Below are 13,865 nucleotides of genomic sequence, written 5' to 3'. Positions count from 1 at the left end.
TCAGTTCAGTTTAGTTCAGTCACTCAGTCATGTCCGACTCTTTGCGACCCCATGGACTGCAGCATGCCAGGCTACCCTGTTCATCACCAACTCCCGGAGCTTGCTCAAACGCATGTCCATCGAGTCAGTGACGCCATCCAACCATCTCATTCTCTGTTGTCCCCTTCTCCTCCTACCCTCAATCTTTCCCAGCATCAGGGTCTTTTCGAATAAGTCAGTTCTTTATATCAAGTGGCCAAAGTATTGGAGTTTCAGCTTCAGCATCAGTCCTTCCAATGACTATTCAGGATTGATCTCCTTTAGGAATGGCTCCCTCCTCATCTCATGTCTCCACCCTCACCTGCTGGACTCCAGCAGCCTCTCCCCTCCCCCCGCACCTGCCCTCACAGTATCAGACTCTCAAAGGCTCCTTTAGACACTCCATTACTCCAGATATGGTCCTTGCACCAGCAGAGGCAGCAGCCTCACTTGGGGTGGTTAGAAATGCTGAGTTTTGTGCCTGTCCTAGACCCGCCCAAGGAGAGCCTGCATTTTAGATCCTTTTTCTATATTATTAATTAGTTGCAGCATGTGGGATCTTTAGTTACGGCATGAGAACTCTTAGTTGTAACATGTGGGATGTAGTTCCCTGACCAGGGATAGAACCCAGGCCTCCTGCATTGGGAGTGCAGAGTATTAGCCACTGGACCACCAGGGAAGTCCCAGAGGGTGCATGTTTGGGCAGAAGAATCCTGAGCATCTGAGCTTATGCATGGATCACACCAACTGAAATAATCACCTACGGAACAGCCTGTTTAGAGCCCAACTGTTTTCCTGGACTAGGAGCCCCATGAGGGCAGGCCCGGATGCATCTTGGCCAATGACAAGTACCCACAGTGTCTGGTACACAGCTGGTGCTCAATAATGGCTTGCTATAAGGAATGAACTGTCAGCATTCAAAGTTGAACCCAGATCTGAACCCCTCCCTGGCTCCCCTTTGCCCATCACCCCCACACCACACATGTGTCCACAGGTGAGTGGATCCCCCCCACGAATATCCACAGGTCCCAATGTCTGCGTGTTCACACATATCCACAGATGCAACCACCGCACATGTGTGTGCCCCAGCAGGGGTGGACTGTCTGCCCACGTGTACACATGTCTATAAGCGTGTCAGAGTCTGTAAACTGGGCACCCCTTCATGAACGTGCTGCCTGCACCCTGCTATTGCTGGCTTTCTGGCTATGAAATGTTTCCAAGGACCCCAATTAACTGTGGATAGCAGGCTGGCCAAGCCTGTGTCTACCCACTCTTCCCACCTGCTCTGTCCAGTCCTGCTGGAGGGTTGGGGAAACTGAGGCTGGGGATGAGAAAGGATGGACAGACAACGCTGCCAGACAAAGAGCCCCGGGGTGGCCGCTTAGTCTCTAGAATCTTGTGGCCCAGACTCAAATTTGCTCTCTGCCTCTTACCAGCCTCCAGACCTCCAGGGGTCACTCCCCCTGTCTCAGCCTTGGTGTCCCCATCTATAAACCACCAGGGGCTATAAATCTGACCCTAAAACACTGCTACAAGGATGCAGAGACATCTAGAACAGACCGTCCTACAGAAAACCACGTGCACGTACATGTGGGTTTGAATCTCCTGGCGGCCACATTCAGAGGGTGCAATTCATTTTAATAATATGTTTCATTTAACCCAATAGATCCCAAGTCTTGTTATTTCCACCTGTAATCGACATGTGGATGATGAATGAGACATTCTAAATTCTGCTTCTGGTACTTAATCTTTGGAACCCAGGGTGTGTTGTATATTTATGGCACACCTGGGCTGGGACTGGCCACACGTGGCTCCGAGTCATATGTGGCCAGTAGCCGTTTTGACAGCCCAGCTGGAGATAAAGGGCTGAGCTAGGGACTGGCACTTAGTAAGCTCAGAGTGGGCATCAGTTATTATTATCATCGTGTTATAGCTATTATGCAAAAATATCCAGGGAATTCCCCGGCGGACCAGTGGTTAAGACTCAGAGATACCACGGCAGGGGGCATAGGTTCGATCCCTGGTCGGAAAATAAGATCTTGCAAGCCACGTAGCATGGCCAAAAATAAAATAAAGCTTCTAAGAAATTTTTTTTAAAATATCCAATTACATTCTGTGTTCCAATTCCATGCTGGAGCATCTAGCCACAAGGTCCACTGGAATAAGCCAGCGCATAGGGAGGAGCACCCTAAGCTCTCTCTGCCTTAGCAAGGAAGTTCTACTTTCAACCTTACCCTTGTCTTCACCCAACCCCACCAACTTGGGAGCGTCTGTGGCCAGCTCTGGCTTTCTGCACCCAAATTGCAAGGTATTCATTCACTCATTGGATGAGCAATTATTGAGTGCCACTTGTGTGCCAGACGCAGAGAATGATAGGAGAGTCTTGGCAAAGGGGCTGCTTTGCCTGTGGTCAGGGGAAACCAAAAAGACAAAAACCTGGAGGCTGGAACCCTTAAAGGCACGGCAAGAAGATGCTGGCAGGTGGAGAGGCGACCATATCTTAAGAGAGGACCCCTGGACGAGACCTGGAGCCTGAATTTTCCCGTCTGTAAAATAGGGCACTTGGCACTCATGTTTGCTCTCTGTGAAATGACCTTGCTGGGTGACCTTGAGCCAGCAACTCACCCTCTCTGGGCCTCTCTATACCACAGCAGGTAACTCAGTGACCCCCGGGCCAGGCTCAGAGCCCCTGTTTCTCCATCTGCTGCGGCAAGGATGGGGGCAGGATGGTCGTCTCCAGTTCCATAGAAGGAGCTCCTGTCAGCCCGGCAGCCCCAGGATTCCAGCTCCGGGGCCCAGCGTCCCCGGGGGGATCGAGTAACCCGGCCAGGCAGCCGGGCCCCTGCGCCATCCAGGTCTAGTTACCGGCTCCACTTACAGCTGCCTCCTCCAGCTGCCTCTGTCGCCCCCCCGGCGCAGTCCAGCCGGGCTCTGGGGCTGTCTAGGAACTTGGCAAAGCGGCCAGAGGGAGTCCCCTGGGGCCTGGGCCACGGGGGCGTTGAGGAGAGAGGACCCCCCACCCTCAGTGCTCACTCCACACCCGTTAACTCACCTCTCCCCAGCCCAGAAGGTGGCAGTGCAGCCCCTTCGTCCTCAGCCCTCCTCCCTGTGTTCTGGGTTCCCGGAGTCTCAGTTTCTCCATCAGAGAACAGAGCGTGATAACCAGCCCCAACAGGTTATCGTGATGGGTGAAAAAGCCACATGTAATAGGTGCTCTGGACTGCTGTGCAGCTGAGGGTTACATCTTCCCCTCTCTGGCTTTGCTTCTGCCTCTGTAAATCAGGGATGAGAACATAAGACTCCCCGAGGACGGCGGGGTCTAGCGCACAGTAGGTGCTCAGCAAACACTGGCTGAATGAATGTCCCACAGACAGGCCCTATTTATGAAAGAGCTACACAGAGCTGTTGATTCCAGACTTCCTGAGCACTTACTGTGTGCCAGCATAGCCAGGGATTCAACCCTGACCAGGACCATGCACAGAATCAGGCATGCAGTGGGTGCCCAATTAATGCTGAGCATCTCCTTAAAGAAGATGTGTTTAGAGTACCTGAGCTATCTCCCTGCTGCACAATTCAGCAGCCCAGCAGAGCAGGGATTTAAGCTAAGATTTTAAGTTAAAATTTTTTTAATTAAAAAATTATTATTATATCTTTTGGCCATGCCTTGTGGCAGGGAGCATCTTAGTTTCCTGACCAGGGGTCGAACCCGAGGTCCCTGCATTGGCAGTTCTGAGCCTTCACCAATGGGCTGCCAGGGAAGTCTCTTAAAGTAAGATTTGATGAAGCCCCTACTGTGTGCCAGCTGCTGGGCCAGGCTCTTTGAAGGTCTGAACACAATTCCTACCCAAGCCAACTCTATGAAGCAGCATCATTATACCATTTTACAGGGGAAAAAAACAAAGCTCAGAGAGGTTAAGACACTTGGCCAAGGTCACACAGCACAGAAGGGTAGAGTTGGGATTTGAACCCAGGCCACGCGGCTCTACCGCCTCTTGCTGACATTTCCTGAGCGCCCACAATGTACCATCTGTCAACAAGGCTGCACAGTCTAACTGCACATTTTGCAGATAAGTGAGCAGAGACCCAGAGAGAGGCTGCCCTTGTCCCAGGCCACTCAGGGAGCCGGGGGCAGGGGAGACCGGGTGGCAGAGGCAGGACCTCACGAGGGGGACACAGATAGGTCCTCAGGGCTCCAGGCCCAGACAGAGAAGGGGGGACTCCTGGGTAATTAATTTTAATCACTGTTTGGAAATTGGGCCGCCAGGAGGCAAATCGGAAGCAGCAACTTGTAATTAGGAATGGGGAAGGGGAGGGCTGCTTTCTCGGGGAGGCGGCGACCATTCTGAGGAGATTAAAATGTCATTTTTACCCAGCGGGTAATTAGGGGGCCTGGGAGGGGGCCACTCGAGGAGGCGGGAGTTCCTAGGGAATTCAAGATGGGCTGTGGATTTGGGATCAGGAACCCACAGATGCAGGCTCAGAGCCAGCCTGGGGGCAAACAGACCCTGGTGTCAATCCCAGTTCGGATGAAACAGAAAAGTCAGGTCCTGCTCTTGGGGTCCAATTTTAGGGGAGAGAGGGGAGTAAGAGTCGCTCTAAGGGGCTCCACTGTAGGGAGAACAGATCCGGTCACTGCCCTTGAGGCCCTCAATCTGGAAGAGAAGATAGTGAGCCTGGCCCCCCTCACTTGGGGTTCTGGGAGCCCTCTTCTCCCCCAGGCTGATCCTCCCTACCCCAAAGTCCTCCAGTCACTGCCCTTCCCTAGAGGCCCTGTCTGGGAGGCCCTAGGGATCCCCTATTGAGATGGGACAGGAAGGGCAGGTCTGGAGCGGGGACACTGCTGAGTGATGGTGGGCAAGAGACAGGTGGGACCGTGCCAAGTGCTGCTGGGAATGGAAGACCTGGCGAATGAACCTGAAGAAGACAAAGGCGGGAAACAGGTCCTGGGGGGAAGACCTGGGGGTCACAGTGGACCACAAGTCCTGGTGAGTCAGGGCTCAGGAATGGTGGAGATGCTGGCAGAGTGACGTGGGTTCTGGGGAGGTGGGGTTTGAGAACTGTGCATCAATAGAGCAAGACAGCGAGGGGCAGGGGCCCCCGTTTTGCTAGGTGGCCTCAGGGAATTTGCCAGCCTAATCTGAGCCTCATTTCTTCCACACCCTGGGGCTTAGACATTCGAAGGGGAGCAATAGCAAACATTTTTGGAGCACCTATTGTGTCCCAAGCTCTGTGCAACGGGCTTTGCAGAAAGTACTGATGGGGTAGGTAGGAGGGGTTTCCTCACCATTTTATAGGTGAGGACATTTAGGTGGCCCAGAGCAGGCAGGTAATATGCCCAAGGTTGCACAGCTACGAAATGGCCAGAGTGGGTTTTGAACCTAGCCCATATGGTCCCAATATCACACTCTTAACCACAGCACTATGTGCTGTGCTGAATTTAAGCTCAGTCGTGTCCGACTTGTTGCGACCCCATGGACTGCAGTCCTCCAGGATCCTTTGTCCATGGGGATTCTCCAGGCAAAAATACTGGAGTGGGTTGCCATGCCCTCCTCCAAGGGATCTTCCCAATCCAGGGATCGAACTCAGGTCTCCCGTATTGCAGGCAGATTCTTTACCACAGGAGCTACCAGGGAAGCCCACAGTGCTACATGCCCCTAGAGAAAGAGGCTCTCAGCCCCTCTGCACATCTAGAAAGTCCACCATCTACTCTGACCCACCTACTTTTCCTCTCTACTGCCTCACCCTGGCTGTTCCCCATCCTTGCTCCCCTGGACCAGCGGAGTCCCTTTCACCTGGTCCCCCAGCTTTGGCTGCCCACAGTCTGCACTCTCTGCAGTGACCAAACAGCATCCGTGAGCACCGAGGCAGGTCCTGCCCCCTCCTCTGCCCACAGCCCTTGGGGCGCACACCTCCAAAAGTTCAAGTACTCCCTACAGCCCACGAGGCCCTGCACAATGTGCAGGGGGATCTTGTCCCCTCCCTGCCCTTCCCTCCTCCCTCTCTCCCCCTTGCTCACTCTGCTCCAGCCGCACAGGCCTTCTTGCTGTTTCTCCAACAAGACCAGGCACGGTCCTGCCCCAGGGCCTTTGCACGGGGTGTGCCCTCTTCCTGGAATACTCTTCCTCCAGTTCTCTGCAGACTGGCTCCTTTTCATTTTCCAGGTCTCAGCTCAAACGTCACCTCCTCAGAGACACTCTCCCTGACACCATCAGCTGAAACAGCCCCTCCCCTCTCAGCGACACCATCCAGTGTCACTGTCCCCAGGGCACTTGTTATATTTGATTTACTTTCTTTCCCAAGGTAGTAGCCATGTTCCCACTGGGTATGAGCTCAGCAGGGCAGGGCCTGCTTGGCCTTGCTCATTGCTGGGTACCCAGCACCTGGCACATAGTAGGCACACATAGTAGGAGCTCATCTGTCAGCTCGTGGAATGAAAGCCAAGACCCCACACCTCCAATGAGATCAGGACCAGAGGCCACAAGTTCCTGCTTTTCAAAGTAATTTCTTTTTCTAGAGTAAGAAAAGAACAGGACCAGGCCTGGCATTGTCTGCATCCTCTTGTTTAAATGCTCAACCTTCAGGGAGAGAGAATAGCATCTGTGTCTCACAGATGGGGAAACCGAGGCTCCGAGAAGGGGCATGAGTGAGTGAGTGAAGAGATGGATGTTGTGGCAATCTTCAAGGGCAAAAACTCAGACAGGCTATCTCAGCTGCCCCAGGGGACACTGAGTCAGCCTTCAGGAAAGGGAGAAGGTTCTGAAACTATCAGAAGACATGTGGCCTGGTGAACTCCTACATATCCGTCATAGTCCTAGCTGCAATGTCCCTCCTCAGTACATCTTCTCTGAGCCCCATTAGGCAGAGACAATTTTCCCTAGCCCCATTTTGCCCCAACTCTGATCCCACGTAGCAAAGAGGGCCAGTGTCTGCCTATTTCCCCTCCTTGAGCCTGGACGACCCTTGAGGGCCAATCAGACACTAGAGTTAAACTTTTTCCTCTGAGATCTCAGCATCACCTGCCCAGGGCATGGCACAAGGAGCCTCTGGGAGCATCTGTTTAGTCACTTGTCTCCCCAACTGCTTTAGACCAGGTCTCTCCCAGGGCCCTCCTGAGAACCCACGAACCCACAATCCCCCCTGGGATCCTGCAGTTGGGAAGTTCTCTCCTAGGTCTGCCCTTGGAAGGCAGGCTCAGCCTGGGACAGGATGCATCCTGGGAAATGTAGTCCTCACTAGACTGGGCTTCCCTCCCAGCAGGCCCTGGGGCTACCACCTTTGGACCCTGGGGCCAGTGAAGGAGCTTCAAGGGTGGCTGAGTGGGGGCGGGTGCCCTGTATCACTGCCTAAAGAGATGGAAGAGGCGTCTTCAGCCTCCCAAGTCACCTCCTCAGCACATTCTAATGACTGCCACTTCGTTTGGACATCCCTCAAGGGCAGGTGATGAATGACTGTGACAATAAGAGAGAATTATGTGGCTCAGGCCCAGACCTCTCAGGCCACACATCAAACCCTGGCTCTGGAAGCCAAACCTACACCGATCACAATGGCGGGGGTGTCTAGCGTGGGGATCTGAAGCTGACGCCTAGATATTAATAATTTGACCACAGGATGTGGGGCAGGTGGCAAGGCTGTCTTGAGCCTCAATGTCCCTGCTTCTGCTAAATGAGGTCCCACCCACAGTCAATCCCAATCACCACTGGGTCTTGGATGAATCAGTCTGAGAATCTGCAGTCCCTGAAATGGCTTAGAATTTTGGAATCACTATATCCTAAACATTTCCCCAGCATTCTGGAAAAATGGCTGCCTAACCCTACTTGCTTGCCTCCCTGGACAGGTGACTCTGCACCCCTCTGAGAAGCCCACTGGGTTTGCAGGAAACTGTCTCCTGGTAGCTACCCTTCCTCATATCTGCTCAGGGTCTGAAACTCTGCCCATTCCTCCCTCTGCTCTACAACCTTCCATGGCTCCCTACTGCCCTTAGGATAAAGCCTGCTCCTAGACTTGGCATCCACGGCCCTGCCACCTCTCAGGACTCATTGCTCATTGTAGCCCACCCTTTAAATAGTGCAGCCATTCAAGGGTCCCCCAACACATCCCTCTGTGACTTTCCCTGCCGCTCTCTCCACCTGGAATCAGTGTCCCCCTCTCCTTCTGGCAACATCGTTCAAGCCCAGTGCCAGTATCCCCTCCTCCAGGCAGCCTCCCCTGCTTCCACCTGTCCTGATCCTGGCTGAGTCCTTTCTGGGTCCCCATCATCACCTGGCAAAGGGCCAGGCACACAGGACAGGGCCAGCCACACCCCGGGGTCAGCTAGGGACACTCTCCTTCCCAGGAGATAGGCAGCGACCGGCACGTCCTTCAGCCCCCGGGGACCCAGCTTACCTGTCCTGCCAGCTGACGTCAGGGTCACCTTTGCAAGGACAGTTTGATTTCTATCTTCTTGGTCCAGCCCCAGCTCACCCCAGCAACTCCCCGCTCAAGCCCTGGGCAGCCAGTGCAGATGCCAAAGCCTCCTACAGCCCAAGTATCCAGCACCTTCTTTCCCCAATGGACAGAGGTGAATAGTCCCTCCCTGGTGACTCAATACCTCCGCTGGGAAACACCTTCTCACCTCCAAGTAGAGAAGGTGATAGGAACATGAGGCCCGTGGGTACTTAGCCCTCGCAGAAGGCAGGTGGGGACCAGAGGGAGAGGTTACATACCCAGGGTATTCCGTGGTACATCTCTGCCTCATCTCCTTCCACTCAGGTCCTAGAACCAAGAGCACTTTCTGGGGCGACTGCAGCCCAGAGAGGGCTAGTGACCTGTCTGAGGCCACACAGCAGTACCCCTCTTCTCACGCCCTGGTCTTCTCTATGATGCCTTTTTTTTTTTTTTTTTTGAGAGGGGTGGGGCGTTGGATCCTCCAGGTCTAATGTCTGCCCTGCACAGGTCAGTGGGGTGGGGGTGGGGGAGGGGTTTCCAAGGAAACCTTTGGGCTGGTATTTTGGGCTTCAGCTGATATGGAGGTTCCTCTCCCCCTTGACCCCACCTAGCAGCCCCAGCAGCGGAGGGGACTGGCTTCCATCTTCACCCATCCTGCCACCTGCCTGGGCCTCAGTTTCCCTGTCTGTTCGGGGAAACAGGTCAGCTCAGCAAGTACGTGCTACAGATTAATGAGCCTCCTGCCAGGCTGCCACCTGTGGGATATCCAAGGGGGTCTCCTCTGAGCCACAGGAATCCACAGTTACCTTCCCAAAGAGCTCAGGACCTCCTCCCAGGAGAATCCTGACCCCACCCAAGGCCCCCAGCTGCTTTCCCATACCCCATACTCTGTCTATACAGAGTTTCAGCCACCCCTCAATTACATCCCAAAATTTCATCCTGAAAGACACCATATCTACAGGGATGTGGAAAAGGGGCTAGCCAGCGTCTGTAGGGAAGGGGACGCTGCAGGGGTACTGAACTTTGACTTTAAAGAGAACACTGTACCCCTTGAGAAACTGAATGAGCCCGGAAACATATAAAGCATTGCAATTTTGCAAACTGGGGGCCCTTCTGAAACCCCAGCCATTAGTCCCCTCTTCCTCCTTAAATCCCAAAAGAGACCCCCAAAACTTGAGGGCCCAATCCCCTAACCTCCAGCCCCAGTTCCCCTCCAGTCCCAGAGTCAAAGATAACAGCCTCAGGGGGAGGATGTCAAAGACCTCAGCCAGGGGCTGAGGGTCTGGGAGTCACCCCCAACCCCAGGACTCTTGCAAATACTCCTAGCTTCAGCGTCTACACGACAGGGCAGGGGCAGAGCACGGGGGGTGCCTATGGCAGCGCCCCACCTAGGAGGTGCCCCAAACCCAGAGGGCAACCTGAGGCGGGACAGGGGTTGCGAGACGTCCCTGGAGCCCAATCAGCGCCCACAGGAGGGGGCCACATTCGGCGCCCCCACCCCTCCCAGCGCACTGCGAGAGAAAGACGCTTTCTTTGTCCCTTTGTCAGCTCTTGGGGGGGCCCCGAAACATGGGCCCCCACTGCAGCGGCGGGGTGGGGATGATCCGGACCCGTTTACTCTCTCCCCCCCTCACCACGGCCCCTCCCCCGCGGCCCCAGCCCTGGGCTGCTTCTGGGCCGGGCGTGAGGCTGGAGAGGGCTCAGGGGCGCCCAAGGTGCCACGGATGGACCGTGGAGTGGGGCGGAGGGGCCTCGCTTCGCCAGGACCACCGCACCGGCCCCTCGACTTAGCGCTCAGGGCTCCGCCCCCCAACGCATCCCCCATCCCCGGCCAGCAGGCCCCCTGCCTGCCCTGAACACCCCCACCTGGGCCCCAATCCAGCTCTCCAGCGGCGCAGCCGCGAGCCCCCGTTATTGTGCTTTCTACGGCGCCCCCCATGGACAAAACCTCCACCCTCTGTGGTACCGACAGAACCCCCATTATAGCTCCACATACAGGCCCCCCGTCAACAATCCAGCCCCCCCCAGCTGCGGTGCAATTAGACACCCCCATTACGGAGTCTCATTCAGAGACCCAGGCCCAAATCCAGACCCTTCAAAGCGTTCAGACTGGTCCCCCATTCTATTGCTCCATACTGCGACCCCCCGAAAATCTAGCCCCCTCCCCAGTTGCGTTGCCGACAGAACCTCCCGTTATAGCGCTCCACAGACCCCCCCTCCCCGGCCCAATCCATCCCCCTCCCAGTGGCCGGGTCCTCAGGCCCCCCCATCATAACGCCTGACCCGGCCACCTCAGCCAACAATTAAGGCCCCCAGCTGCGTGCCGACAGACACCCCCAGGATAGCGCCTCCCCAGCCCCCCTTCTTGCAGACGCCCCAGGGCGCTTACCTCGGAGCCGCGGCCGCCGCGAGTGCGCGGGAGGGAGCGCGAGGGCGGGAGGGCGCGGGTGGTGGGGGGGTCGGTGCGCGCACCTGTCCCGGCCCGGCCGGCTCAGCCAGGCATCCCGGGGTGGGGAGGGGGGCTGGGGGCGCGCGCTCTCCCCGCCCCCGGGCCCGCTGCGCTGCGCTGGGGGAGGGGGCTCAGCCCCGGCCCCCGGCGCGCTGGCGTCGGCTCCGGGGGGGGCGCTGCGCGGCGGCCGGACCGGGGGCGCGCCGCGGCCGCATCTCCTCTGCCCGCCGCGGCCGCCGCTGCGACTCGCGACTCGGCCACCTCCGCCCCCCCCTCGGCAACCCCCCCTTACCGAGCCGGGCCGGAGCCGCGCAAAACCTGGCCAGGAGCTTGCGCGGCGCGGAACGGAGGGCGGAGCCGGGTGGGCGGCCGAAGGCGCTGGGGGCAGGGCCGGGGGTGCGGGTAGAGGAGCGACCCAACAGAAATCACTCTGCTTTGGTCCCGGTGGAAGGTCTAATTGCCGGTCCCCTCCCCAGTTTACTGCCCGGGTCCACTCTGGCCGACCTGCATCCTCAGGATCCACCCTCTGTGAGATGCCGGAGATGACCGGGAGACTGCGGTGTCGGGAACCCAGAGGGGCTACGTGGCCCTCTTCATTTATGAGGTCATTTATTCAGTCCACAAATTATATTTAACAACCCTCAATAGGCACGTAAGGAAACTGAGGCATGGGAGGCGTCTTGTCCAAGGTCATCCAGTTAGAAAGTGGCTGAACTGGGGTTGAACAGAGCAAGCTGGCTGCAGAGACCATGGTACACAGCCCTGGAGGCTGTCTTCCATCCCAGCGCCCAAAGAAACCTGACCAAGAAAGAGATTGGGGGGGGGGGCTGCAGCGTCCCCATAGCGGGTGGAGAGCACTCCTGTTCCCTGCCTTTGGGACTCCAAGACAAACTGGTCTTTCTGTTTCAGAGACTGCCCGGGGACCTCTGTGCCTCCCTGTGACCTCAGAACAGCAGGAGCCTTTGAGCACCTCAGTGTCCCTCTCTGTCCAAGAGGTGCTCAATGAAAGTTTGACCACTCTGCGTGGTTCAGATGGTAAAGAATTCACTTGCAATGAAGGAGACCAGGGTTCAATCCTTGGGATGGGAAGATCCCCTGGAGAAAGGAATCGCTACCCACTCCAGTATTCTTGCCTGGAGAATCCCATGGACAGAGGAGCTTGGCGGGCTACACAGTCTGTTGTGTATTTATCTAGTGACATCTCTTGCACACCTGCTGAGTGCTTATGGTAGATGCATAAATGGCATTGTTCAGTCTTCAAGGCAATCACACGAGGCTCCCATAGACTGGGCACAGAGAGATCCACCAGCTGGCACAGGTCTGCTTGCCTCTGGTTCAGACACCTTCGGTATGTGTGTCTTACCCAGGGCATCCAGAAGTCCGGGGGCTCAGGCAAGCTGTGTGGCTTCCAAGTGGTGCACACACTGGGACACTAGATCCTGGGCCATCTGCAGCCTCCCTGACATCCATGGAGACAACCCCATCCTTCCAGGCCCCAGGCATCTGCCCAGGGGCCGTCCTGGCGACCACAAACCTCCGCCAGCAGCCAGGCCTTCCTGCCAGTGGTTTTACTCTGACCAGCTTTCCGGCTGAGCCAGAGTCCCAGGCAAATCAGCCTGCACCTGCAGCCATTCAGACTTGATCCCCTTGCATGCTGGGGATACTGAGGCCTGCCTTGCAAAGGGGATGGGGGACAGGCACCCCAGCTTGGCTTCCAGGCTCTGCATTTTCCTCCCACCTCTGAACCATTCTTGGCCCAACTGGGATCCTCTACAAAACCGTTCCTTCAATGAACATTGATTATCTACTGTGTGCCAAGAGGAAAAGGGGATACAGAGGATGAGATGGCTGTATGGCATCACCCACTCGATGGACATGAGTTTGAGCAAGCTCTGGGAGTTGGTGAAGGACAGGGAAGCCTGGTGTGCTGCAGTCCATGGAGCCGCAAACAGTCAAGTACAACTGAGTGACTGAACAACAATTTTGTGCCAAGTACTGAGCTGAGCAGTCAGCAAGGCAAACTGGCTCATGCCTACACCCTAGGAGGGGAGACAAAAGAATCTGCTGGAGAGTTCAAGGTATAGATAGATGAGGGCGTTGAGCGGCCCAGGAGGACTAGGTGACCTAGGGGCCATAGAAGGACCCTGGACAGATTTGACAGAGCACACGAGGTGCAGGGGGTGGTGGGAAGTCAGGCGTACTACGCAGAGGGACGAGCCAGGACAAAAGGCCCTGAGGGAGGCCCCACCCCCGCGGCCCGGCTCAGCTGCCACCCAGGCTTCAGCACTCATGAATGAGTCTTTCATGCCCTGGACGGGGGCAAGGTCAGACTTGGCTGCTCCCTCCCCCGCCCTGGGCTCCTGACTGTCTGAGCCTTGACCTGGAAGAGGGTGGCAGGAAGTTCACAGCTTGCCCTCCGGGTGAGCCAAGGAGGCCCAGGGAGGGGGCAGAACCAGCAGCGTCCTCACAATTGTGTGACACTGAGCAAAGCCCCGCCCCTCCGGGCCTCAGTTTCTCAGGCCAGGTGGGTCAGCGCGGCGCTCCAGTCCAGCTCCGACCCAGGAGAAATCCAGCGCGCGTTTTGCGGGTGCCCGGCGGCCACCAACACCTTCCTCCCTGGGCGTCCCGGCCGCGGCCCCGGGTCCGAGGGGTCCCGGGGAGACCTGTAGTGGGTCAAGCGACCTTTGGGTTCCCCGGGATGGGCTGAGGCTTATCCCGGCCTTAGTGCCTAGCGCCTGGGGGTGCTGGGAAACCCCGCCCTGCTGCGTGCGCACCCCCAATCAGCGCTCCCCATCTAGCCGCCCAGCTGTGTGACTCCGGCTGTCCCTGCCCCTCTCTGGGCCTCGCTGGAGCCTAGCGGCTGGACTGAGGCTCTCAGGGGGGTCAACTGGGTCCAGCCCCCTTCCTGGAGCGTCCCAGCCTTGGTTTCCCCTACTCAGGTCTGGGCCCTCTTTTAAGCCCAGGTTGGGGGTCG

The 13,865-nt window shown here is 56.8% G+C and overlaps 1 protein-coding gene across 1 annotated transcript in view; it reads right to left on the bottom strand.

Moving 5' to 3' along the window:
- SEMA6B (semaphorin 6B) overlaps window positions 1–11,113 on the bottom strand; it is a 30,511-nt gene extending 19,398 nt beyond the window's left edge. Inside the window, exon 1 of the mRNA XM_070373894.1 lies at window positions 10,832–11,113. The gene's annotated coding sequence lies outside the window, so the exon portion shown is untranslated. The remainder of the gene's footprint in view (window positions 1–10,831) is intronic.
- Between the last annotated feature and the right edge of the window lie 2,752 nt (window positions 11,114–13,865).

The sequence above is a fragment of the Bos mutus genome, chromosome 7, assembly GCF_027580195.1.
Source record: "Bos mutus isolate GX-2022 chromosome 7, NWIPB_WYAK_1.1, whole genome shotgun sequence".
Taxonomy (NCBI): domain Eukaryota; kingdom Metazoa; phylum Chordata; class Mammalia; order Artiodactyla; family Bovidae; genus Bos; species Bos mutus.
The sequence above is the reverse complement of the archived record's forward strand: the minus strand, read 5'-3'. Positions and strand labels throughout refer to the sequence as shown.